At 43.0% G+C, this 26,364-nt stretch overlaps 1 non-coding gene across 1 annotated transcript; it reads right to left on the reverse strand.

Moving 5' to 3' along the window:
- Positions 1-13,866: 13,866 nt before the first annotated feature.
- LOC145127994 (small nucleolar RNA R71) lies at positions 13,867-13,973 on the reverse strand. Its single transcript, XR_013716597.1, has one exon. It is a non-coding gene; the product is annotated as a small nucleolar RNA R71 (small nucleolar RNA).
- Positions 13,974-26,364: the final 12,391 nt, after the last annotated feature.

Below are 26,364 nucleotides of genomic sequence, written 5' to 3' on the forward strand. Positions count from 1 at the left end.
GGTTAGGACTAGATTTAAATAATTGTTGCTATTCGCCAGATATGGCAAGGAACATCATTTCTTTTCATGGTTTGTTTAGACAAGGTTTCAGATATTCATTTGATAATAGTAATGGTTCTATTAATGCTTATTTGAATGGTGTCTTTTATTTCAATGCATTACCTTGTAATGGGATTTATGAATCTGTGTTAGTTATTGACAATTTAGGAAATGATGTTTTGAATATTGATTCGTCCACAAGTTTGGACAAAGCATGCTTGTGGCATTGTCGCCTTGGCCATGTGAACAAGAAACGCATAGCCCAACTCCAAAAGGATGGAGTCTTGGAGTCTTTCGACCTTAGGGACGATGACGTGTGTGAGTCTTGTTTACTTGGGAAGATGACTAAGTCACCCTTTACTGGCACATGTGAAAGGGGTGAGGGTGTATTGGATCTCATACACACAGATGTATGTGGACCCTTTAGATCCACCACAAGGGACGCTTGTCGCTTCTACGTGACTTTTACAGATGATTATAGCAGATATGGATATATCTACTTAATCAAGCAGAAGTCAGAAACCTTTGAAAAGTTCAAAGAGTTCAAGAATGAAGTAGAGAATCAGTTGGGCAGGAAAATCAAGATGCTTCGATCTGATCGAGGGGGAGAGTACCTAAGTCTTGAGTTTCACGACTATCTGAAAGAGTGTGGAATAGTTTCACAATTGACGCCTCCTAGAACGCCAGAATTGAATGGTGTGGCTGAGAGACGTAATAGAACCTTGTTGGACATGGTTCGCTCTATGATGAGTCGTGCTTCGTTACCAATCTCATTCTGGGGGTATGCCTTGGAGACTGCCGCCCATATCCTTAACTTAGTTCCCACCAAGAAGGTTACCAAAACACCTCACGAGATGTGGACAGGGAAAGCTCCCTCGTTAGCACATATCAAGGTTTGGGGTTGTGAAGCTTTCGTAAGACGAGAGACTCACGACAAGCTAGAACCTCGTAGTGAGAAGTGTTATTTCATCGGCTATCCACAGAAGTCTTTTGGTTATCTCTTCTATAGACCAAATGACAATGTTGTCTTTGTTGCTAGGAGAGGGGTTTTCAGAGAAAGAGAACTCATAAGCCAAGAAGACAGTGGGAGTCAAATTGACCTTGAAGAGCTTCAAGAGTCAGGAGAAGAAGGAACCTCTGACACTGGCATGCAACCTGAGGAGGAAACTCCTGTTGAACCTATTGACCAGTCCTTACCTCTTAGACGTTCGAGTAGAGTTATTGTTCCACCCCAGTTTTATGGTTTCCATATTACTACTGACGGGGATACGTTTATTAGTGATAGTACACTAGTGAATCTGGACGAACCTAACAGCTACAAGGAAGCCATGGCAGGCCCAGAGTCTGCTAAATGGAAAGAGGCAATGGACAGCGAGATTCAGTCCATGTATGACAACCAAGTTTGGAATTTGGTTGATAATGTACCAGGTCGTAAGACAGTCGGGTGCAAGTGGATCTTCAAGAAGAAGACAGACATGGATGGGAAAGTGCACACTTATAAAGCGCGATTGGTCGCGAAGGGCTTTACTCAAACTCCTGGAGTTGACTATGATGAGACCTTCTCACCAGTTGCGAAAATAAAGTCTATTAGGGTAATGCTTGCAATAGCTGCGTTTCATGATTATGAAATCTGGCAGATGGACGTAAAAACCGCTTTCCTAAATGGGAAGCTGGCTGAGGATGTTTACATGAATCAGCCAGAGGGTTTTGTCAATGCGAAGCATCCAAATAGAGTGTGCAAGCTTGAGAAATCCATTTATGGATTAAAGCAAGCATCTCGCAGGTGGAATCTTTGTTTTGACGAGAAGGTCAAAGAGTTTGGTTTTCTGCGAAATGAAGATGAGTCATGTGTATATGTCAAGGCTAGTGGGAGTATAGTGAGCTTCCTCGTATTGTATGTCGATGACATACTACTCATAGGAAACGACATCCCAACATTGCAGGAGGTCAAGTCCTGGCTTGGGAAGTGTTTCGCTATGAAGGACCTCGGAGAGGCTGCATATATTCTGGGAATAAGGATAGTGAGAGACAGAAGCAAGAGACTGATAGGACTTAGTCAGGATACATACTTGGAGAAGGTACTAAAACGTTTTAGTATGGAAAATTCCAAGAAAGGGGAGTTACCAATCCAATGCAATACCAAACTGAGTAAGACTCAGAGCCCGAGTACAGAGGCAGAGATAGCTGATATGAGCCGAGTACCTTACGCTTCCGCAGTTGGCTCGATTATGTACGCTATGACTTGTACTCGCCCTGATGTGGCTTTCGCTTTGAGCATGGTCAGCAGATATCAAGGGAACCCTGGTAGGGCACATTGGATTGCTGTCAAGAATATTCTTAAGTACCTACGAAGGACCAAGGAATGGTTTCTAGTCCTCGGTGGGAGTGATGACTTAAGGGTGCGAGGGTACAGTGACGCTAGTTTCCAGACAGATCGGGATAATTACCGATCACAGTCGGGCTGGGTCTTTACCCTGAATGGAGGAGCAGTGACTTGGAAAAGTTCCAAGCAAGAAACTGTAGCTGATTCAACGTGCGAATCAGAGTACATTGCGGCGAGCGAGGCGTCAAAGGAGGCTATATGGTTGAAGAACTTCATTGGAGACCTTGGAGTTGTGCCATCCATAAAGGAGCCCATGGAAATTTTCTGTGATAATGAAGGAGCGGTTGCCTTAACCAAGGAACCAAGGGATCATGGCAGATCTCTACATATCGACAGGAAATACCATTTTATTAGACATCGGGTAGAAGAGGGACTCCTCGTTGTGAAGAGGGTATCGTCAGAAGATAACCCAGCAGATCCCCTCACGAAGGGACTGAGTAGGGTTAAACATTTGCAGCACGCTAGGAGCGTAGGGCTGAAGGACGATATTAGTTTAGATTAGATAGGTAGGAAACTTGTAATGGATGATCATGTATTCAACATTTGATGATTAAATAAAGGTGTGTTATTTATAAGAAAGCTTCTATCTTGTGTTGATTATTTATCTATTGTTTCAATTTTGCATGTTTTGACTTCCTGAATAATAAGATTATTCGAACAGTCCACAATCGTTCATATGTTGGAAGTAGATATGAAGGAAGATTGTCATAAATTTGTTTGTAGATTGTCTGAAAAGTTTTAGACATAGCAAAGGTTTGCTGCAAAGTTTATGAGTGCTTATGAAATTTGTATTGAGCATTGGAATAGACCCACACTTGCTGGTATCACTTCATGAATGTTATCACAAGTGATCGCAAGATGATAATATCATATAATCTTTAAACCTAGAGATATGGTTATTGTTTGCTGGTTGATTATACATTGATAATGCGAAAACGCATCAGTAACTTGATGTTATAAAACGCATTATTGTGTGTGGTTTAACTAGTAAATGATAAAGGCATATTAGTCGACGTTTTTCTGTTCCTTTTATTCTATGAGAATAAAAGCGATATCTTGGCCACTTGATGATTTGGTTTGACTTATGTGCCGGGCCCGGTCAGGATGAAGTTGATGTGTTCAACTGAGTTCTATGTCGAACAAATCAGAGATCAAGAAATAAAATGCTAAACAATAAGTATTGTTAGCATGATATCTAGAACAGAGGATTATACGATCCCTTATCTGAAGGACAGATTATTGGTCAGAGTTGACAGCGGCTATTGAAAGCTACGATTGCTAATCGGATACGGAAGTCATATGTGAGATGTGGTTACTAGACTTATCCAAGTGGGAGACTGTTGGATTAGTGTCTAAGTCCGTAACTATATTTGGTATGTACTTGACCCGAGTGTGCATGGTCCTTTTGGGTTGCCTTCACCAAAGCAACTTGACAAGGTAATTTGATATGAGAGAGAAGATATTATGGTTTATTAATATATTATAAGAATAATATATTAAAGGAGAAATCATATTTATTTAATTAGTATTAGTCATAAATTAATTAGGAATTAATTTGGTGACTAAAAGAGATTAATTAAATAAAGGGGTATAAACTGTCAAATGTGTGATAGTTGAGTTTTGGGCTGGGAAACCTTATGGACTAAGGGGGAACGAAATTATGATGAGGGATCATCATATTTTCGTCCAAGGGCCTCATTCCAGAAGGTTCCTTGGGCTGCTTGGTGGCTAAGCTATCCATTAGGGTTTATTTTGTGTTCATATAGTTGTATGTCTTATAGTGAAAACATAGATCCAATTAGGGTTGCATGCACACATAGGATTGTTTGTATAAAACCTATCACTTTTATTATGTTTTATGATGGGTCTTAATGATTAAGAACCATATCTCAATTGATCCTCTAAGTGAATCTTAGTACAATTTGTATGTCTAAGAAGAGGAATCGAGAATTGTGGAAATGGTTAAATCAAGAGGTCAATCATACTTCGTTCCAATATCAAGTCTTAGAGTTATACTCCAAGATTGTGAATTAAGTGACAAGTCTTAATAAGGTTTATAACATTCATCAAATGTAGAATTTGGAAAAAGGTTTTCTTATTCTTGGGCATTTGAAATTGGTAAGTTGTGATGTCTTGGAAAAGACAAAGACCAACTAGAACAAATCATGTGAAATGTTTTTGTATTGATAACAGCTACACTAACTCTTGAATATTTGTTTGTCAAGAAATGTTTCTTGACAAGAGAATCTTATATGTCAAGGAGTCAGTGGGAGTCTTAATGGTCATGAAAAGGTTTCAAGAACAAATCAAGAATAAACCTTATCAATCATCACTGGCACACGACTTGAGGTTGACAACCTATCGTGTTGACATTGTTTTGTTTTCTGTGCCATTCCAATTAAGTTTTCTATATATATGAGTTCTACGAATTCTCAATGGATTGTATAGGGGCAAGGCACCTTGTTCAATGGAAAGTACATTGAAATGAAGGGGTGGGCTGGTCAATAACTTGGAAGTAATGGTGGGACCCTTGATGGCAAGAAATTAAGAAGAACAAGTTCTATCCATAAGAGTTTGGATTTGTCACTGACATTACCTTGTGATTATGGTTATGACGAATTCACATGGATGGGAACGTATACACTACAAAATCTAAGTGTCATAAGGTTTCTTTCATTCATGAAAATGATTGTGAGGAAACGCTTTCACTAAGAGAGATTTTGAAGATAACATTATGTAATTTGGGTTTCTCAAATTCAACTATGATTACGGCATACCTCTTTATAGTTCGAATTGTGGGAAATGGCAAATGGGTTTGAACATTTTAGACTTATTGATATGAGTCCTAGAATCGTTTAGACATATACATATGAGCTGTCCAAGGAAAAGTGTATAAGTTTGAGAAACTCAGATAAAGTCTTATCGAAGCATCTAGTATTAGAAATATGAACTTAAGAAATTGTTTTCTAGAAGTTCAGCTGATTTCTGAATACATGTCGAAGCTAGTGGGAGCATAAGTGTTATGCTGGTAAAGAAATAATCATCATGTAAGTGGGAGCATGATTATTATGGTAAGTATTGCAAGTTAGCAATATTAATTATAGAAAACAAGAGTTACACTTTGCAAAGTCGTAAGAGTTGAAAAATTGTTTTGCTATAATTAAGGGAGAGAATATTGTGCTTCGGTTCAAAATCTAAAGCTTAGATTGAGAAATTTTAATAAATTTAGTCAAAGGATACATAGTGTGTTCTTAAATATCGATTATGATTCTGGTATCCCTATTCATAGTTCGAATTGTAAGAACGTGACACATAAAATATATTATGGCAGAAGATTGATAGAGTATCGTATCTTTATGTAAGACATCGTGTCCCATACGCTTCGGGTATAGGATCGATTACAAGTGCTATAATATTTGACCATTCTAAAATTTTTCCAAATGTCCATCGCATTAAGAGGGAAAAAGGACAAGAATCGGTTTTGACTAAGATAATTAAACAACTATCAAAGGACAATCCAAAGTTCGCTGAGGATTAGTCGCTTGTGAGTAGTTGGAAGTATAATAATGGATGGACCATATCGACATTATTATGAATAGATAAGATTCTAGTTGTCATATGGTAAATATGGAAATGTTTCCATAATTGAGAGTTGGAAATTAAGAATTTATGTCTAGATTAGAAAATTTTATGCAAAAGGATGTTCAAAGGAATGTACTTTGAGTAAGAGACATCACATCTATAGAATTGTTCTGTAACAATTTTGATAGAGTACCTTGTGATTTCGTTAGCCGAGTCTTTGTGTTTCTTTGTGCCGTGACATCACAAGAGGATCATTGCATAAAATATTAGAATTTGACATATTCTAAAAGGTGGCAAGAATTTGGTATTCTTATACTAATTATAAGGATTGGGGATTGTGAAATGAGTTTCATTTGAAAAGTTTTTAATTGATCTATTTCACAAAGTATGGACCATAGGAAACCAAAGTGTGCATGCTTGGAACATGGGACAGTTGTGGTTATGATTCGAGTTATAAAGTTGATTATCTGAAACGTTAAACAATGGATAATGAGTAATCAATATGGTGATTAAATAAAGGAGTTTTATTTATACTCACAAGTTTGGGGTCATATAAGATTAAGTATTATCATTGTGTTTCTCTTTGCATGTTTTGACTTCCAGAATAATTGAGTTTATTAAGAATAATCGAATTATTCGAACGGTCCGCAGTCGATCATACGTTGGAAGTAGGTATGAATGAAGACTGTCATGAATTGGTTTGTAGATTGTCTAAAGTGTATTAGACATGGCAAAGGTTTGCTGCAACGTTCATGAGTGCTTAAGAATATGATTTGAGCATTGGATTAAACCCACGCTCACTTGGATCGCTTCATGGATTTTATCACGAGCGATTGGTGAAACGATAATATCTTATATTCTTGAAACGGAGATGTGTGAGTTGTATCTTGCGAGTCGGTTGCACATTGATAATATGTAAACGCACCAGTAACTTGGTGTTATAAAACGTATTGTTGTGTGTGATTTGGTGAGTGAGTGCAAGCGAGCATTGAGTTGAAGTTTATCCGTTCCTTTTACCCAAAGTGGGATAAAAGCGATATCTATGGGGCCCTCGATGATTTAGTGATGACAAACATAAATGCTCGGCCGGGCTAGGGCTAATTTGATTTGTTCAATTAGTCAGTCGTCGTAAATCGGAAATCGAGAAACAAAACATAGACTGAGAGAATGATTTCAATCCATGTCTCACGTCTATACGATATCTAGAATGGAGGAATATATGATCCCTTATCTAAAGGACAGGATACTGATAAGATCAGAGTTTGACAGCGTCTTTGAGAGCTACGATTGCTAATCAGATTGTGTTTGCATATATAGTTACTAGACTTATCCAAGTGGGAGACTGTTGGATTAATGTCTAAGGCTGTAACTATATTTGGTAAGTATTTAACCCGGTTGTGCATGGTCCTTTTGGGTTGCCTTCACCATAGCAACTTGACATGATGATTTGTTAAGAGAGAAGAGATATTATTGTTAATATATTATAAGAATAATATATTAAAGAAATAATAATGTTATTTGATTAATATAAGTCATATATTAATTGAGAATTAATTTGGTGACTTAAAGAGGTTAATTGAATAAAGGGGCATAAACTGTCAAATGTGTGATAGTTGTGTTTTGGGCTATGTATCCTTATGGATATAAGGGTGGACGGATTTTAGGGTTAGGAGACCATAAAATCGTCCAAGCTTAATATCTAGGAGGATCTTGGATTTCTTAGGGCCTAAGTTATTCAATTAGGGTTAAGGGTGAAACCCTAATAGCTCATAGTATAAATAGATCCCTTGGGTGAGGGAAATCGGCACTCATGCAAGGGAAGGAACCCTAGAGCCGATTTCTCACCCTCCTCTCTCTCTCAAGATCATTCTCTTGCTAGTTGGTGTTTGTAAGCCATTAGAGGAGTGACAATTGTGACTCTAAGCTCCAAGAAGAAGAAGTATCAAGCAAGTAATTCAAGGTATTCTTCCAGATCTGATTTCATATGATTAGATTCAATTGTTTTCATTAGATCTAGAATTGTAAGTCTTGGATACAATGCATGTTCACATAGAGAAACCTAGATCCAAGCAATTAGGGTTTGTATGTACACATAGGAAAGTTCTTATGGCTAAAACTCATCAGTAATGACGTCAAATCTTGAGGGCGAACACAACAACCCCCAACTCCAAATCATGCGTCGGGTAGTTCTCCTCGTGAGGCTTCAGCTGCCTCGACGCGTAGGCGATGACATGCCCTCTCTGCATCAATATCGCGCCCAAACCTGCGATGGATGCATCGCAGTACACAACCAAGTCCTCCATGCCCTCTGGCAGGGCTAAGATTGGCGCCTCGCACAATCTCTGTCTCAGCGTCTCGAATGCGGCCTGCTGCTCAGGCCCCTAGCGATACACCACCGACTTCTTAGTCAGTCGGGTGAGCGGAACTGCGATCTTGGAGAAGTCCTGAATGAATCTCCGATAGTAGCCTGCCAATCCTAGAAAGCTCCGAATCTCAGATGGAGACCTCGGAACCTCCCAACTCATCACGGCCTCCACTTTGGCCGGATCTACCGAAATCCCGTTCTGGTTGACAAGGTGCCCAAGAAACTGCACCTCGTGCAACCAGAACTCATACTTGGAGAACTTAGCATACAAGTTCTCCCTCATCAATGTCTCCAGAACCTCCCGCAAATGCTCCTCATGCTGCTCTCGCGTCTTGGAGTAAACCAAGATATCATCAATAAATACTATCACCGACCGGTCTAACATCGGTCTACACACGCGGTTCATGAGGTCCATGAACGCGGCAGGAGCATTAGTGAGCCCGAATGGCATCACCACAAACTCATAATGGCCATAACGCGTCCGGAACGCAGTCTTCTGCACATCCTCCTCTCTGACCCTCATCTAATGATACCCCGAACGCAAATCAATCTTGGAGAACCAAGATGCTCCCTGTAGCTGGTCAAAGAGGTCATCAATCCTCGGGAGTGGGTAGCGGTTCTTCACCGTTACCTTATTCAGCTCCCGATAATCTATACACATCCGATGCGACCCGTCCTTCTTCTTCACAAACAGAATCGGGGCTCCCCAGGGTGAACTGCTCGGTCGAATGAAACCCTTGTCTAACAGCTCCTGAAGCTGTGTAGACAACTCCTGCATCTCAGGAGGAGCCAACCGATACGGTGCCTTGGCTATCGGAGCCGCACCAGGGACTAGGTCGATCCTGAACTCCACCTGTCGCTCTGGAGGTATCCCAGGCAACTCCTCGGGGAATACGTCCGCAAACTCTCGTACCACGGGCACATTGTCCACTGTAGTCCTACCCGCCTCCCGGGTATCCATAACATAGGCGACATAACTTGCACAACCCTGCTGAAGGTAACGCCTAGCTCTCGCTGCTGAACATAAAGCTGGTCCTCGCTGTGGCCTCTCGCCCTGAATCACCACCTCTCCCCCACTTGCGCGCAGTCGATCATTGCCCCATTGGGGCTCAACCAATCCATGCCAATAATGACCTTGTTCCCCCGCAAAGGTATGGGAACTAAATACACCAGGTAGCGCTCCTCGAATAACCTCAGCACACAATCTCGGAATACCGCCGATGCTCGCACCGAACGGTCGTCTGCAATCTCTACCTCTAGAGGGTAATCCAACATGCCTGAAGACTCGGGAAATCTCTTGCTGAGTGCAAGAGAAACAAACGATCGGGTAGCGCCCGAATCAAACAACACCTGAACTGGGATACCGTTCACATGGAACGATCCTAAACAGAGCGCATATCAATAACACAAACATCATAAAAATAAATCAGAGGGAAAGAATCATACCCGTCACCACATCAGGTGCAACGCGTGCCTCCTCGGCTGTCAGCTGAAATGCTCGGCTCCGCACCACTGGAGCCTCTGCCTTGACCTTCCGGCCATCTGTAACTCGCGCCGTCCCTGAGACCGGCGCCGCTGCTGGCGTTGCTGTCAATCTCGGGCAGTTGGCCCTTTTATGGCCCCTCTGATTGTAGTGGAAGCAAATCAGGTCTGTCATCTGGACCGCAGGGGCGGGGGTAGTACAATCCCTGCCAAAATGCCCCACCTTGCCGCACTTATAGCAGCCCGAACCCGGCCCAGTACGACAAGCTCCCTCGTGTGACCGACCGCATTTCCCACAGCGGTCTCGTCCTGCCTGGCCTTTCGGCCTACCATCAGATCCCTTGGGCTTCTTCCCCGAAGCCCCAGTCGTCAGCCCATCCACCGCCTTCCTCTTCTGGATGTGCTCCAGATCAATCTCCCTCTCCCTAGCCCTGGCAACCATGGAATCCAAGGTAGGGCAAGCCGAAAAACTAACATGCTCCTGAATGTCATCTCGTAGCATGTCGTGGTAGCGGTTCCTCCTCATATCCTCGTCTCCCGCATACTGGGGCACTAGCAATGCCCTCTCCCGGAACTTGGCGGTGATCTCCGCCACAGTCTCCGTAGTCTGCCTCATATCCAAGAACTCCCTGGCCAGCCACTGAAGCTCCACAGCTGGCGCAAACTCCGCCCTGAATCTGGTCACAAAGTCCGACCAGGTCATAGCCTCAACCGCCGAGGCTCCCAAGGAGTCACTAACAGACTCCCACCAATCTCGGGCCCTGTCTCGCAAGCAACCTGCTGCATACCTCACCTTCGACCCCTCCGGGCAGAAGCTCGTCAGCTGCGCAGACTCAATGTCTGCGATCCATCTCAGGGCAGCAATGGGGTCTTTCACCCCATGGAAATCCGACGCACCACTCCCACGAAAGTCCTTGAAGGACAGTGTGCGCGTACCCACCTGGCTAGACGCCATATCACTCCTGAATGCTCGGAGGCGATCCTCCATCAGCTCAACAATCCCCTCCTTGATCGACCCGAAGATGATAGGGGTCGACTCAAGGATGCCTCTCGTGATCTCAGACGCGATGAACTCGCGCAACCCGTCATCAACCTGCTCGGATCCTGCACCCGAGCCTGATCCCGATCCTGATCCTGATCCGGAACCTCCTGCTCCATGTCGTGTGGTCACCATGCTGAAAATACATGCATAAATGTTAGGATCATACATATACTCGAGAGATCTTACACCCTCTCCAAGGTCCCTGGTTCCATCTAGGCCCTCCTTGATTCGAGTACGGGTCCTCTGCTTTCAGTAGTACGGGCCCATACTACCTTCCACATCTACCTGTACTTTCCTCAAGGATTGCTTCGACTTCACCCAGTCCCTTTACCGATACCCTTTCTACTGCCCTCATCCTAGGCTTCCCTAGGGCACTCTCCGACCTACCCTCCGCCATCAGCTGCATTAGGAGTCCCTACTACCTCCCCCTAACTAACTTGCAGATACTGTTACATATCCGCTCCTTAGTTAGTTGGAAATGGCTAGGACCCCCGTAGCACAAAGCAAGCAGCATTCGTGCATCGAGTAACCAAACCAGGCATAACCTATACAGGCCATCCTACTGCTGACTAAGACAGTCCTAGCATACAGCTCATATCACAGGCATACAAGGCATCCTCCTAGATCCTTAGCCCTAACTAACATGCAATTATCAGAACCATATATCAGGCACACAAGGCATCTTCCTAGATCCTTAGCCTATTCTAGCATGCAGTTATCAGAATCATATAGCATAACATAACAAGTATGGGTATCTTGGGGAAAACTTACTTGAGCCCGACCGTTGCATGCATCACACACCTTGTCTTTCTTAAAATCCTTCCGTTTAGATTTTTAGAAAACCATTTTATTGTAAAAATCTTTTAGCCCCTCAGTTTGAGTCCAGACACCACCGAGGGTGTGTCCGAATCCCTCAAACCAGGGCTCTGATACCAACTTGTAACATCCCAAAATTCAAGCCCAAAAATTTCATTTTTGATTAATTAATTCATAAAACATTCATTAGAAAATATTGTATACACATGTCATCTCAAAACCAAGTATCATGTTTGAAACCCACAACATAAACAACTATCATATCAGAGTACAATCCCAGAAAACACCGTGCGGAAAATCGTATGTGTGTGTGATGCCATGATACGCCGCCGACTCCTTCCCCTTAGACGAAGAGGTACCTGAAACCAAAAACTGAAAACCGTAAGCACAAAGCTTAGTGAATTCCCCCATCATACCACATACCATACAATATCATCGATATCTTTCAACCGGTAACCATTCATCGGTATCTTTCAACCGGTAACCATTCATCGGTATATTTCAACCGGTAACTGGGGACTATTCCACCCCCTACCACTAGTATATAATACAAGACATAAGCATACAGTCAGGCATATCCGGGAACTGACCTACCCTTCGGTCCTAAGGACCACTATCAGGGAAACTATCCCTATCATGCACGTAACATATCATACATATATAACTCATAACCAAACACATAACCAGACCAAGATAATTATCACAAAGACAATCATCTTCTAAATACTCCTCATTGGTGGGCCGGTATTGTGGCCGTAGACCCACCCCTACTGGAAGGTAACTCACCTCGTACAAGTAGTCGCTGATAATCTGTGCGGGAAACCTCCGTCCGCTGCTGCTCCGGAAATCCTCCGGCTACAACCCCACGATACTTAGTTAGAAACTGATCTCTATACTTAGGGTAAAATGACCATTTTACCCCCAACCAAGTCAAGTCAAATTCAAAGTCAAAGTCAAAGTCAACTTCCAGTTGACCCGACTCGCCGAGTTGGGCCGTCAACTCGCCGAGTCCCCCACTCTCTACTCGTCCTCATCCGTGCACCTACTCGTCGAGTTGAGCCGTCAACTCGACGAGTTCCTCTCCCATTCGAACTCCACATGAAAACTCATCCGACTCGCCGAGTTGATGAACAACTCGTCGAGTTCACCTTCATCTGATGAACAACTTATGTCCTCAACTCGCCGAGTTCTAAGGAGATTGCCTTGGACTCGCCGAGTATGTTCATGCACTCGCCGAGTCCCATGAATTTCCAGCACAATGGCTTAGTCCAGAACGTTAGGTCACCCCCTGTGACCTTCCTGAAATCTTTCTACACTCAACTGGTCCTTATGACCCTCAACTGATATGGACAGGACCATGCACTCGCCGAGTCCCATGAATGGACTCGCCGAGTTGGTCACCACCTTTCACTAAATCTTCGATTTCTGATGTACAACCCTTGATCAAAAGATAGATCTATGCTTCTACAATCGATCTAGCACGTAAAGTTACAACCTTTACGTGCTTGCATGGGACTTTGAGTTCAAAAGGACATAAAACAAGCTCCTAGGGTGCATGGGACCTTTTATGGGTGCAAAAGCCACTCACATCTGCTTAGGGACTCTTTAAATGATGTGATTCAGAAGCTCAAACCCCCAACCACGTTTGCAAACATGGTTGGCTACCAAAATGGCTCATAAAAGCCCAAAATCTTCCCAAAGAGGGATCTAACAAATGAAAGAGCAAGGTATAGACTTTATACCTTCTGAAGACTGCAAATGATGCTCACAACTGAATCCCTCTAGCCTCCTCTGGATCCTTCAAGCTTTTCCTTCTTCCTTGGACCACAAAATCAACAAGATCACTCCCAATGCCTTAAAACTCTTCAATAACGGCTAGGGTTTGCTATGGGGGCCTTCTGGGAGTAAATGGGATGAAGGAGGCCGAGTTAAGGTGTTTAAATAGGGTGCACACCCCTGTATTAGGGTTTTTGTCCAAACAGGGTCTACTCGCCGAGTCCGGGAACCGACTCGACGAGTCCATCACTTAAGACCCGCGATCCTTCTCGCTTCTACTCTGCGAGTTAGTCCTTCGACTCGCCGAGTCCAAGGCCAAAAATGCAAATTATTAAAAGATTAAATTAAAAGAATACGTACCAAGAACCAGGTGCTACAGCAAAACTCAAGAAGGCAATAATCAACTTTGAGCAACAGCCGGGGGAGTCACTATACGAGGCATGGGAGCGTTACAAAGGATTGTTAAGGAATTGTCCTCAACATGACCTTAATATTCAGCAAGAGATGTCTATTTTCTATGATGGGGTCAATGTCATGACTAGACAACTCCTTGATTCGCAAGGCCCTCTCATGAAGAAGAATCCTAATCAGATCAAGGTGCTAATTGAAGAATTCTGAAAACACTCTCGTGAGTACCACAACCCAAGACAAGATGGAACCAAAGGCAGTGGGGGTGCACAATCTGAAGAAATGGCTGCTATGATGGCGATGTTGAATAATATGGACTGGAGATTGACCCAAATGGACCAATCAATTCATGCAATAAGAATTGGATGTGAACGGTGTAATGGTCCACACTTGACCAAGGATTGCAGCTTAGACGATAACGGGTACAAAAAGGCTCAAGTTTGCTACTCGAGTGGGGATAAGTATGATGAGGACTGGAGAAAACCAAAGAAAGAGTGGCTGCCATATGATGAATACAAGAGGCAAAAGGAAGAAAAATATAAGCAGACAGGCCGAGGCATCTACCAAAAAGAGCAACCACCAGCTGAAAAGAAAGTAGACATGGAAAACATTTTGACCAAATTTATGGAATCTTCCGAGAAAAGGCATGATGACACTGATGCAGTGCTAAAGGAACATATGAAAATGATGAAAGAACAGCACACAATGATGATTGACCAGAAAGCCTCTTTAAGAAATCATCAAGCATCGATCCATAATTTAGAAGTCCAAGTTAGTCAATTAACTACTTTGGTGAGCAACAAATTATCCTCACGATTTCCTGAAAAGAATGCTCAATCCCATGTAATGATGATTGATACTGAAGAAGAGGCCATCTCTAAGTTCCTAGAAGCACTAGAAGTGGAACCAAAGCCATCCGGACCAAAGCCAAAGAAGTCGAAGCTTGAAAACGAAATTGCTGCTGAAACACCAGACTCACGTCGTGAGCCCGCCATGCTCACGACGTGGGCTCGGTCTGAACAGAAAAATTCAGATTCTGTTCCGGCTTACCGACCGCCTTTGTCGTTTCCGTCTCGAGCACATCTCAGTCCACTGGAAAGGGAACATCTGGAATTTATTCAACAAATAAAGGGTATTCCTATTAATACCCCTTTTATCGATTCACTTTCAAAAATTCCAGAATACGCGAAGTTCCTACAAGATCTTATGGACACTCGTCAACAATTAAAGAAGAACTCTAAAGTAATTCTTAGTGAGCAAAGTTCAAGAGTGGTATTGGGAGACATACCTAAGAAGATGGTAGATCGTGGACCCCTCACTCTTCCATGTGAGTTTGGTAACAACTTGAAGACTTATGCTTTAGCCGATTCTGGGGCTAGTATAAATTTGATGCCATATTTATTTTATCAAAAGCTGAATATTCAGAAAATGAAAGGTACAAAGATGACCATCCACATGGCCAATCGTTCGGTGACTCACCCGAGGGGAATTGTAGAAGACATCATTGTTACAATTTGGAAATTTGTTTTCCCAGTTGACTTTGTGATTATGGATATGAAGGAGGATGTGAATGTCCCAATTATTCTTGGCCGCCCTCTACTTAATACTGCTATAGCTTTAGGTTATGTTTGTGAATCGAAGCTTACATTGAGGGTTGGTGATGATGAGGAGACATTTGGAATACAATATGGTTTTCAAGGAGAAGATGTAAAAGATGAGGTGTTCAATATGGATGAAGATAATGATCTTGAAGAATTGGAGAAGCTAATGGATGAAGAAATCAAGACAATTCATCAAGTAAAACGCACCAAACCGAGAGCATCCGTCCCGTTCTTCGTTGAAGTCATTACCTACACAAAACCAACAACTTTGATGAGTGAGGAAAACGATGAATTGTCGAGTGATGAAGACGAGGCTACTTCCAAGGAGACAAGTCCAATGGTAAAGGAAGAAAATATTCCTATGAAGCTTAATAAAAGTGAAGAAAAATTAGAGACTAAAGGGATAAAACGCAAGCTCGATGTAGATGAAGTAAAAGCTAAAAAGGAGAATTCAAAGAAGGCGTACATTAGACGAGTTCAAGCGTACAAGCGGCGAAGGAAGGAGCAGAAGATCCAGCTGGTGATGGACTCCTCTGACAGCTCAACGTAGGAGGCACGGAGTCCGGCTCACGGCTCGGTCAAAAAGAAGTGCTTCTCGGGAGGCAACCCGAGTTTGGTTTGGATTTTCTTTTCTTTTTAGTTTTTGCATTTTTAGTTTAGGAAAGTGATCAATTCGTCATCCAAAAACTTTTAATTGGGAAAAATTAGCTGTGGGGTACTTTGGAATTAAGTGGAGAACAATTAAAATAAACAAATATAATTAACTAAATTAATTCTTGTGTCCAGACTACATTCACGTCGTGGGCTTGTGCTCCACGTCGTGGTTTATGGTGAAATACGGGAACTGACTTAGAGTAGCTCAAATTTTTTTTATTCCCACTAAGTATAAATAAGATGGATCGGAATAGTTTTAGCCCATTACAAAAACCACGTCGTGGTTTATCCTTTCACGATGTGGCCGTTAAAAGTCACGGGGGGGGGGGGACCAGTTATAGAGACACTTTGACCATATGCCCCATTTGTTTACTCTTATGCACACGAACGACGTTAAACTGCCCCACAATGATTTTCTTCCACTTTTCTTCCATTTAGTTTGCATTTTCTTGTCTTTTAACTTCATAAGGTAAGTCTTTCATCTTCTAATTGTTGGTATTGTTATAATTTTATGCATTTTGGTGGTTAGGATTTGTTTAGAAATTAAAAATCCCAAATTGGTTGAATTAGTTGGTGTTATAGGGATGCAGGGCCTTATATTAGTAAGAGAAACAAACCCCAAGTATGATATTTGATGAATTTTGACTGTACAATACTCGATCTGTTCTCACGACCCGACTGCGCAACACGACGTGGAACGCTAGTCCACGTCGTGGTTCCTGGGCTGTCAAAATTCTGTTTCGCTTTTAATGTAATACTTTGGGTGTTTTGGTTTGTTTTTGATTTCAGGCATGGCTCTTAGACGTGCGGTTCAGCAGGAAAACAACCCAATTGATGTGGTGAGCATTCACCCATTGTATCGGTTTCCACAAAATATTTCTCGTGCTTTGTTGACCACATACGAAAACCGGTTGGGATGGCTATATAATCGGGAGTTTTCCATAGCACCCATTGTGGATTGGGGATGGCTTGGAGGTGTGGGCATGGTTGTTGAGTTGGAACGTCACTGGACAAAGGTGTACGAAGGAAATGATTTTTCTTTTACATGTCATGGGTGGAGGAATTTGTTTGCAATTCAAGAACCCGTATACCGGGAATTATCGGTGGAGTTTTTCTCTACCGTAAGCTTTGAAGAACGGACTGTGGACTTTGATTATAACCGGGCACTTGTTTTTCGGTTAGGTGGGGTATATCGAGAATGCAGTCTTTGGAAGTTTGCTTGGCGCATAGGGCTATATACGGAAGTGGAGACTCAATCCCCGTTCTTCGTGCCATTTTTACTTGGGTGTGTTCGGGATTTTACTCCCGGCACTTTGGATGTTCAGTTTTGGCGGACTATCTCCAATCACGAGTACAATTCTCGTGATTCTAGTGAAGCACAGATTCTGAATCCCGTGTATCGTTTTCTTCATCGCCTTGTCACCTTTTCTATCAACCACAAGCACCATGGTGATAATGTTTCCATCCAGAATTTGTTTTACTTGTGGAGTATTATCACTCTCGGGGTTTGTTGCGACCTTCCCTACATGCTTGCTCAATTTATGGGGAAGAAGGCCGCCAGTTCACGACAAGGGAGTCCGATCACGGGTGGACATTTGGTCACTCGCCTTGCCCGGTCTTATGAGATTTTATCACCTAATTTTGTTCGGAACCTTACCCGATTCCCGGACAATGATTTGAAAATTCAAGTGTTGGGTGTTATGAGAGTGGTGGTAAATGTCGGGGGAGGGTATGTTATACCCCCGGAAGATGGAGAACAAGAGATGGAGAAACCCAAGCAACAACCTCCGGCGAGACAACGTAGGAATGTGAGAGCCCGAGGAGATATAGATCGAGACCGTCACGCAACACCACATGCGGGTGGAGTACCCACCGACCCGTTTCAGAGTCGGGTTGGGTCGTATTTGGATAATCTTCGTGGTGGGGTAACTTATAACATGCAAATTTTGGAGGCAATGTTTTCTCACATGGGTGTGGTGCGACCACCCTCCGTGCCACTGCAAGGTCCTTACATCCCGACTTGGGAGGAGCTTTGGATCCCGAGAGACGATGGAGAAGGGCCTAGTGGAGTTCAAGGACGGGACGAAGATGATTGATTTCTTTTCGTTTTATTTGGTTTTTAGTTTTTATTTGTTTGGTTTTGAACTTGTTATGGTTTGTAAGACTTGTAAACTATTATGTTACTTTTATTTGTCCTTTGGTTGCTCTATTTCATATTTGCAATGGAGTCTCGGTAAGGAAAGTCGAGTCAAGCGTTTACGTCTAGCCAAGAGTCGGATAGAGTCTAGAGTCAAGAGTCGAGACCCACAATTGGAAATAAGTGTGAGGTGCGTCGAAGATAGAGGATAGAGTCAGAAAGGGTCTTTAGAATACTGAATGAGAAGAGTCTTAACCAATTAAAACATTGGTTGAAATTCCAAGTTGAATGAAGAAGTGGAAATTTTATTTTTTGGTTGCCCAGTTTTCACGACGTGGTGACCATTCCACGTCGTGGCTATTATACTCAGGACGTTCTTTCTAATTTTTCACAATATCGAAGTCCATTGGCACCTTTTACCTTATGGCCTACCATGTTTCTTCTTGGGATCATTATAAAGACCATTATGGCTCGTTTCCTCTACCATACAATGTGGCGTATGCTTTCCCACATTATTCTACACGCTTTGGAGATTTGCATCAATTTTTATTGAAGATCAAAGTTTCGATTAGTTGCTTGTAGGCTCATTCACATATTTCACGAGTTCAAGGTGCAAGTTCCGATTTAGAAGAAGTCCATATTCGAGATGCACATTTCATCCACACGTTTGGAGTTTGACCATGCCACTGCTATCCCAGGGGAGTCTGTTCCTTTTTCTCCCTTTTATTGTTTTTAATTTAGTTTACACATACAATGAGGGAATTGTATGTAATAAGTGTGGGGTAGGAGGTCGAAAAAGTAATTGCTTAGGTTGAAAAAAGTAAATTGCTAGAATTTAGTAAATTTAAAAAAAATTTGGACATAGATTTGAAATAATAATCTAAATAAAAATTCTAGTAATAATGATAATCTAAACTTAAGTTGCTAGTGTTGTGTGGGATGATCCGATGAGAGCTCACATGTTTAGTTGAGCCAATATACGTTATAGTGCATTTGTGGCCTCCTTTATTCTAGTGAAATCATGAGACAAAAACACAACCCCGCTTAGTTTGAGGGATGCAATATGTTTAGCAGCCTGTACTTGAAATGTATCCAGGAAAACTAATATCTTTAACCAATAAAGGTTAAAGTTAAGCGCCCCTGCTTAATCATGTAGGGTTTTGAGTGGAAAAAGTGAGATATTTATAAAAAAAGAGAGAGAAATTACCGAAAATTTAAAAAGTTGAAGAATTTTTGGAGCTATCAAGTATAAAGTTCAAGTTTAAAGATCAAAGATCAAAAATTATGAAGAAAAATCAAAAGTTGAAGATACCAAAAATCACACAAAAAGGTGATGAATTCAAAGTACAAATTGAAGATCAAATGTCAAAGAAAAAGAAGAATTCAAGAGCTCCATTGTGGTATCTTAAAGTTGTAATTCTCTAGATTATGTATGCTTGGGTGACTTTACAAAAATACATTGAGGTTAAAAAGATTTTTGCTGATGGATTCGAGGGATGCATAAAATGAGTGTTGTTCAAAAGAAGTGGGCGAGTGTTTATGAGGATTGTGAGTATTTAGAATTGAGGGGGGTTACTTAGGAAAAATTTTAGACACAAATGCACATGTTGAGGTCTTGGCATAATGGCTGAGCTGGAATTGGATTGTTCTATGTGATGCTAGTGATGAAGGTTTAAGTTTAAATTAAGTAGGTTTGCTTGAGGGCAAGCTAAACATAAGTGTGGGGTATTTTGATATTGACATATTTATACATATTTTTAGGCAATATTTAATTACATTTTTATTAATATTTTGGTTATTTGCATAGAATTATGGTACTTATAAGGATACATTGTCATTTGCAGCCAAAGTAAAGCATTTTTGAAGAAAGGGACTAGAATTGACAATACTTGGAACATTGGAGACTTGGAGTACAAGAGTTGAAGAAATTCACGGATTTAACCGATACCACGACGTGAACTATAAGCCCACAACATGGCATGGATATTCCAGAAGATAAGTGCACACGAAGCAAGAATCCTTGCCCGATACGGATAACTCTCAAATCACGACGTGAAGCACCTTTCACGACGTGGACCGCAAAATTCGAGATTAATATAAAAACCCAGGATAATTACGACTTGAAGAACTTTTTACTGGTAGAGAGGAGATCTGGGGACGAAATTCATAAGGGAAGAAGTGTTGGAATAGGGTTTTTACCATTAAGGAAGAAGAAGAGTACATCAATAGTTTATTTGTTTGGTACATTCATCATGACTTATACTATGATTTGTTTTAGTTTGTTTGTTGCTATGAGCAACTGAATCTAGCTACTCTTGTTTAGCTAGATGAAGCTTCTGACTTATGGTTTAGTTTAATTTACTATGGATTTGTTAAGTTGGTAGTTTGCTTGTGTTTGATTATTATTACCTAGCATGCTAATATTTGTTTCTTTAGTTGCTTAAATTCATGTTCTGTGTAGCTTAGTGACAATTAAATTACACGAACTTGAAACCTAGTGATTTAGTGAACATTAAATTGCTAGAGCTAGGATTGACCAATCTTAGATAATAATTAAAATAATTAAATTAGTTGTGCTAGAGAACATAAATTATGACCATAATTGTGTTTGCATAATCTTACATAGCATATTCATAATCCATAACTGGTTCTGTGTTTGATTGTGTGTGACCATACATAGTTTTACATGAATTAGTTTAATATTGGTAAGTTTAGACTTAAATTACTAATACAATAATAACCAACTTGATAATCCATAATTGTTAGCTAACCATAAAGAAGAAGTGGATTTGAACTAAACAGGAGTGTTTTTAATTATTGATTGAATTTGAGTTAAGTTAGTCTGATCTTGCAAAATCGGATAAAAACCCACTAAAATCTTATTAAAAAATTAGGTTAATTTGGTAGTAATTAATTAATTAGACAATACCGTTCCCTATGATCGACACCGGACTTACCCTACTATTCTATAATTTTGACTAGGTACACAGCCTAGGTGCAATTTAGTTAGTTAAGGTAGTTAGGTTATAAATATTAAAATTAGGTGTAGCTAATTGTACGCATCAATTACCAACATGAATCTGCTCTCCAATCCTTCAGATCTTCGCTCCTGTCAACTTAACTGTAACACCGGGTTCATGGTATGATTTTATTTAAGTTTTTATCCTAATTTTGCCACGAACTCGGCGAGTCTGCGTCCCGACTCGCCGAGTAGCAGCAGGGTGGACACGGGATTTGAGCGGTGAACTCGGCGAGTCGATGCATGGACTCGGCGAGTCCACCTGTCTGGATGAAACTCTATTTTCAGACATTGCACCCTATTTTACCCATTCTAAAACACCCATTTCGTCCCATTCTCTTCCAGAAGAACTGTAGAGCGAACCCTAGCCCATTTTGATCCTTGTGAGTGATTTTGGCTTGGTGAAGGAAGTTTGAAGCTTAAGAGAAGAAGGAGGAAGTTGGAGGGTGCAAGGAAGTGTGGTAGATCCGAAATCTACCCTGGGAGAAGCTCCTAACCAGGTAAGAAAGCTCCTTCTTGATCTTTAGTATAATAGATTCCCTTTTTGTCCCTTATATGTGGATTGCAAGACCTTAAACCTCCCAAACTCCGTGTGTTTATGCCCTAGGAGCTTAGATTTATGGTTTGGAACCATTGCATGTCTCAGAATTGGCCAGAATGGGTGAAGAGTCGAAGGGTACTCGGCGAGTGCCAAAGTGCACTCGGCGAGTTCCATGAAGATGGCCTTAGACTCGGCGAGTTGGATAAACAACTCGGCGAGTCCTATGAAGATTGCCTGGTACACGGCGAGTCGTTCTTCAAACTCGGCGAGTCCCTTGAATATAGCCTTGAACTCGGCGAGTGTTCTTCAAACTCGGCGAGTCATATGAACTGTTACTAGGATAAGAAGGGTTTAAGTGTAGGAGGTCCAACCCTTCGTAGTCACACGTGGAATTAGCAATTTAACGTGTAGCTATAGTCCCAGAATCTCCAAATCTCCAAGGTTGATGTTCTGATGGAAGATTGGAGCGAATTGTGAGATCTGTTCGTCGGACTCGACGAGTCCCCCCTTGGACTCGGCGAGTCCAGTCGCGGGTTTGTTAGTTGTCCCCGTTTAGTGAGTCAGGCTGACTCAGTGAGTGGGAACAGGGACCCGATGAGTCAGAGTCAGGCTAGACGTAGAAGGACTCGGCGAGTCGCTATATGGACTCGGCGAGTCCAGTCAATCAGAGAGTTGACTTTGACCAAGAAGTTGACTTTGACTAGTCATTTGACCTAAGGGGTATTTATGAGTACCTAATCCATGATTACAGATTTATTGCCGGAGGGTTACCGGTGCGGCAGCCAGGCGTAGGTTGAGCGGGTTTTCAGCAGCTACCCTCGAGGTGAGTTACCTTCCAGTAGCGGTGGGTCTACGGCCACAATGCCGGCCCACCAGTAGGAGTTGTATGTTGGATGATTGTCTTCGTGATATCATCTAGGTTTGCTACTACCTGATATGTTATGTGCTAGTATGATATGATGTTATATGCTATTAACAGTAGGGGAGATAGTCCCCAGGGTTTTCCGGTCGATAGGGCCGAAAGGGGTAGTCATACCCAGTCATGTTAGACAGATTATGGTTATGTGATATATGTTATGTGGGAGTAGTAGAGGGGTGAAATAGTCCCCAGTATCCGGTCGAAAGGACCAAAGGGGAGGCCAGCACCCAGATATGATGGGCAGTATCCGGTCGAAAGGACCGAAGGGGTAGGTCGGGCACCCATATATGCCTGACAGAATCTGTATGTTATGTGATTGTATGGTATGTGGTACGATGGGGGGAACTCACTAAGCTTCGTGCTTACGTTTTATAGTTTTGTTTTCAGGTACTTCTTCAGCTAGGGGAAAGGAGCCGGCGCGGTAGCGGCATATCACACACTCTCATGTTTTCCGCACTATGGATTTTCTGGGATGTACTCTGAATATTTTACTATGATGTTACCGGTTCTCAGACATAAATTAATATTATGAATGTTTTGTAACGATGTTTTTATGAATTAACCTAATTTAAAAATGAAATTTTTAGCTGGTATTTTTGGGATGTTACAAGTTGGTATCAGAGCCCTGGTTTGAGGGATTCGGACGCACCTTCGGGGGTGTCTGGACTCAAATCGAGGGATTAAAAGATTTTTATAAGAAATGATTTTCTAAAGACTAAGTAAAAGGGGTTTCTAAAAAGAAAAAGGTGTGTGATGTGCGCGACCGGCCGAGCTCAAGTAAGTTTTCCCCAAAGTACCCGTACAAGTTTATGTTATGATTATCAGTTTTAGCTTCAGTAGAACAGCATGCTAGAATAGGACTAAGGATCTAGGAATGATGCCTTATGTGCCTGCTTTATGTGTTTCAGCTTATTGAGAACTGCATGCTAGTATTCAGTAGACAGCAGTAGGATAGCCTGTTTAGGTTATGCCTGATAGTAGGAGCTTATCATTGTATGCTAGTACAATTTCTCGTTATGAGGATAGAATTGCTTGAGTAGTTTTCTGTGTCCGAATGCTGCTTGCTTCGTGCTTAGTAGGGCTCGGAGTGATGGGAGTTAGCCATTATGTGAATACGTCACGTCACATGTGATCAGGGTTGAATAATCTAAGAGTGCTGGATTTGGCCCTATTGCGCAGCTCTCGTTTGAGTCTAACCGTTATAGGGACGAGTCTCTTACTCGAAGGATTATCTGAGCCTCGTCACATGTGATGGTATTTAGGTGATGGCTAATTGGCATTACAAGGAGGCCTTCAGCAGCTGAGGACTGGTTTGGGTAGAGTCAGATATTTCCCTAGGGCAAGCCTAGGGCGAGAGTAGCACGAGAACCGCAGTATTAGTAGAAAGGACTTGGTTGAGTTGAGGCAATTCTTGAGGAAAGTACGGATAGACGTGGAAGGTAGTATGGGCCCGTACTACTGAAAGCGGAGGATCCGTACTCGATTCAAAAAGGGCCGAGACGAGACCGGGGACTTGTGATATGAATGTGAGCCTCGTTAGTGGAATATAGTATGATGGTGGTTATGCTATGTTTTGCAGTATGGTGACCACACGACAGGGAGCGGGAGGCTCAGGATCAGGATCGGGTTCGGGTTCAGGGTCCGAACCAGTTGATGAGGATCTACGCGAGTTCATCGCGTCAGAGATTACCAGGGGCATCCTTGAGTCGACTCCCATCATCTTCGGGTCGATCAAGGAGGGTATTGTAGAGTTGATGGAGGATCGACTCAGGGCGTTCAGGAGTGATATGGCGGCTAGCCAGTCAGGACCACGCACACTGTCCTTTAAGGACTTCAGGGGCAGTGGTGCATCAGATTTCCATGGGGCGAAGGACCCCATTGTTGCCAGACGATGGATTGCAGACCTTGAGTCTGCACAGCTGATCAGCTTCTGCCCCGAGGGGTCGAAGGTACGATTTGCCAGTAGGGTGTCTACGTGACAGAGCTAGAGATTGGTGGGAGTCGGTTTGTGACTCTTTGGGAGCCACGACCATTGAGGCTATGACATGGCCGAACTTTGTGACACGATTCAGGACGGAGTTCGCGCCTGCGGTGGAGCTCCAGCAGTTGGCACGGGAGTTCTTGGATATGAGGCAGACGACAGAGACAGTGGCAGAGATCACCGCCAAGTTCCGGGAGAGGGCGTTACTGGTACCTCAGTACGCGGGTGATGAGGACATGAGTAGGACCCGCTACCACGACATGCTCCGAGCCGACATCCGGGAGCATGTCAGTTTTTCAGCTTGCCCTACCCTGGAGTCCATGATTGCCAGGGCAAGGGAGAGGGAGATTGATCTGGGTCACATTCTGAAGAGAAAGGCTGAGGAGGGACAGATGACGGGGGCTTCAGGGAAGAAGCCCAAGGGATCAGATCCGGGCCCAAGAGGCCCACCGAGTCGTAGCCGCTGCAGGAAATGCGGCAAGTCGCATGAGGGACCATGCAGGTTAGGATCGTCAGGCTGCTACAAGTGCGGCAAGATGGGGCACTTTAGCAGGGATTGTACTGCTCCTACTCCGGTATTTCAGACGTCCGAGTTGCTGTGTTTCCACTGCAACCAGAGGGGCCACAAGAGGGCCAATTGCCCTCAGTTGACAGCAACAGCGCCAGTACGGGCGCCAGCTCCAACGACCCTGCGGATTACGGATGGCCGGCAGGGCAAGGCAGAGGCTCCGGTGGTGAGGAGCCGGGCATTTCAGCTGACAGCCGAGGAGGCACGCGCTGCACCCGATGTGGTGACGGGTATGATTCTTTCCCTCTGACCTATTTATATGAGATTTATGATATTGATATGTGCTCTGTGTATATACGTTTAGGATCGTTCCATGTGAACGGTATTCCAGTCCAGGTGTTGTTTGATTCGGGGGCTACCCGATCCTTTGTTTCTCTTGCACTTAGCAAGAAGTTTCCTGAGTCCTCGGGCATGTTGGATTGCCCTTTAGAGGTCGAGATTGCAGACGACCGGTCGGTGCGAGCATCAGAGGTCTTCCGAGATTGTGTGTTAAGGTTGTTCGAAGAGCGGTATTTGGTTGACCTAGTTCCCATTCCATTGCGGGGAAACAAGGTCATTATTGGTATGGATTGGCTGAGTCCCAATGGGGCAGTGATAGATTGCGCGCAACAATTAGTACGAGTCAGAGCCCCAAGTGGGGGAGAGTTAGTAATTCAGGGTGAGAGATCACAGCGAGGGCCAGCCTTCTGTTCGGCAGCGAGGGCAAGGCGTTACCTTCAGCAGGGTTGCGCAGGATATGTCGCATATGTCATGGACACCCGGGAGGCGGGTAAGGCGACGGTGGGCGATGTGCCCGTAGTACGAGAGTTCGCGAATGTATTCCCCGAGGAGCTGCCTGGGATACCTCCAGAGCGACAGGTGGAGTTCAGGATCGACCTAGTCCCTGGTGCGGCTCCGGTAGCCAAGGCAGCGTATCGGTTGGCTCCTCCTGAGATGCAGGAGTTGTCTACACAGCTTCAGGAGCTGTTAGACAAGGGTTTCATTAGACCGAGCAGTTCACCCTGGGGAGCCCCGATTCTGTTTGTGAAGAAGAAGGACGGGTCGCATCGGA

This window comes from Lactuca virosa, chromosome 7 (genome assembly GCF_052849685.1).
Source record: "Lactuca virosa cultivar CGN04683 chromosome 7, Lactuca_virosa_CGN04683_v6, whole genome shotgun sequence".
Classification (NCBI taxonomy): Eukaryota; Viridiplantae; Streptophyta; class Magnoliopsida; order Asterales; family Asteraceae; genus Lactuca; species Lactuca virosa.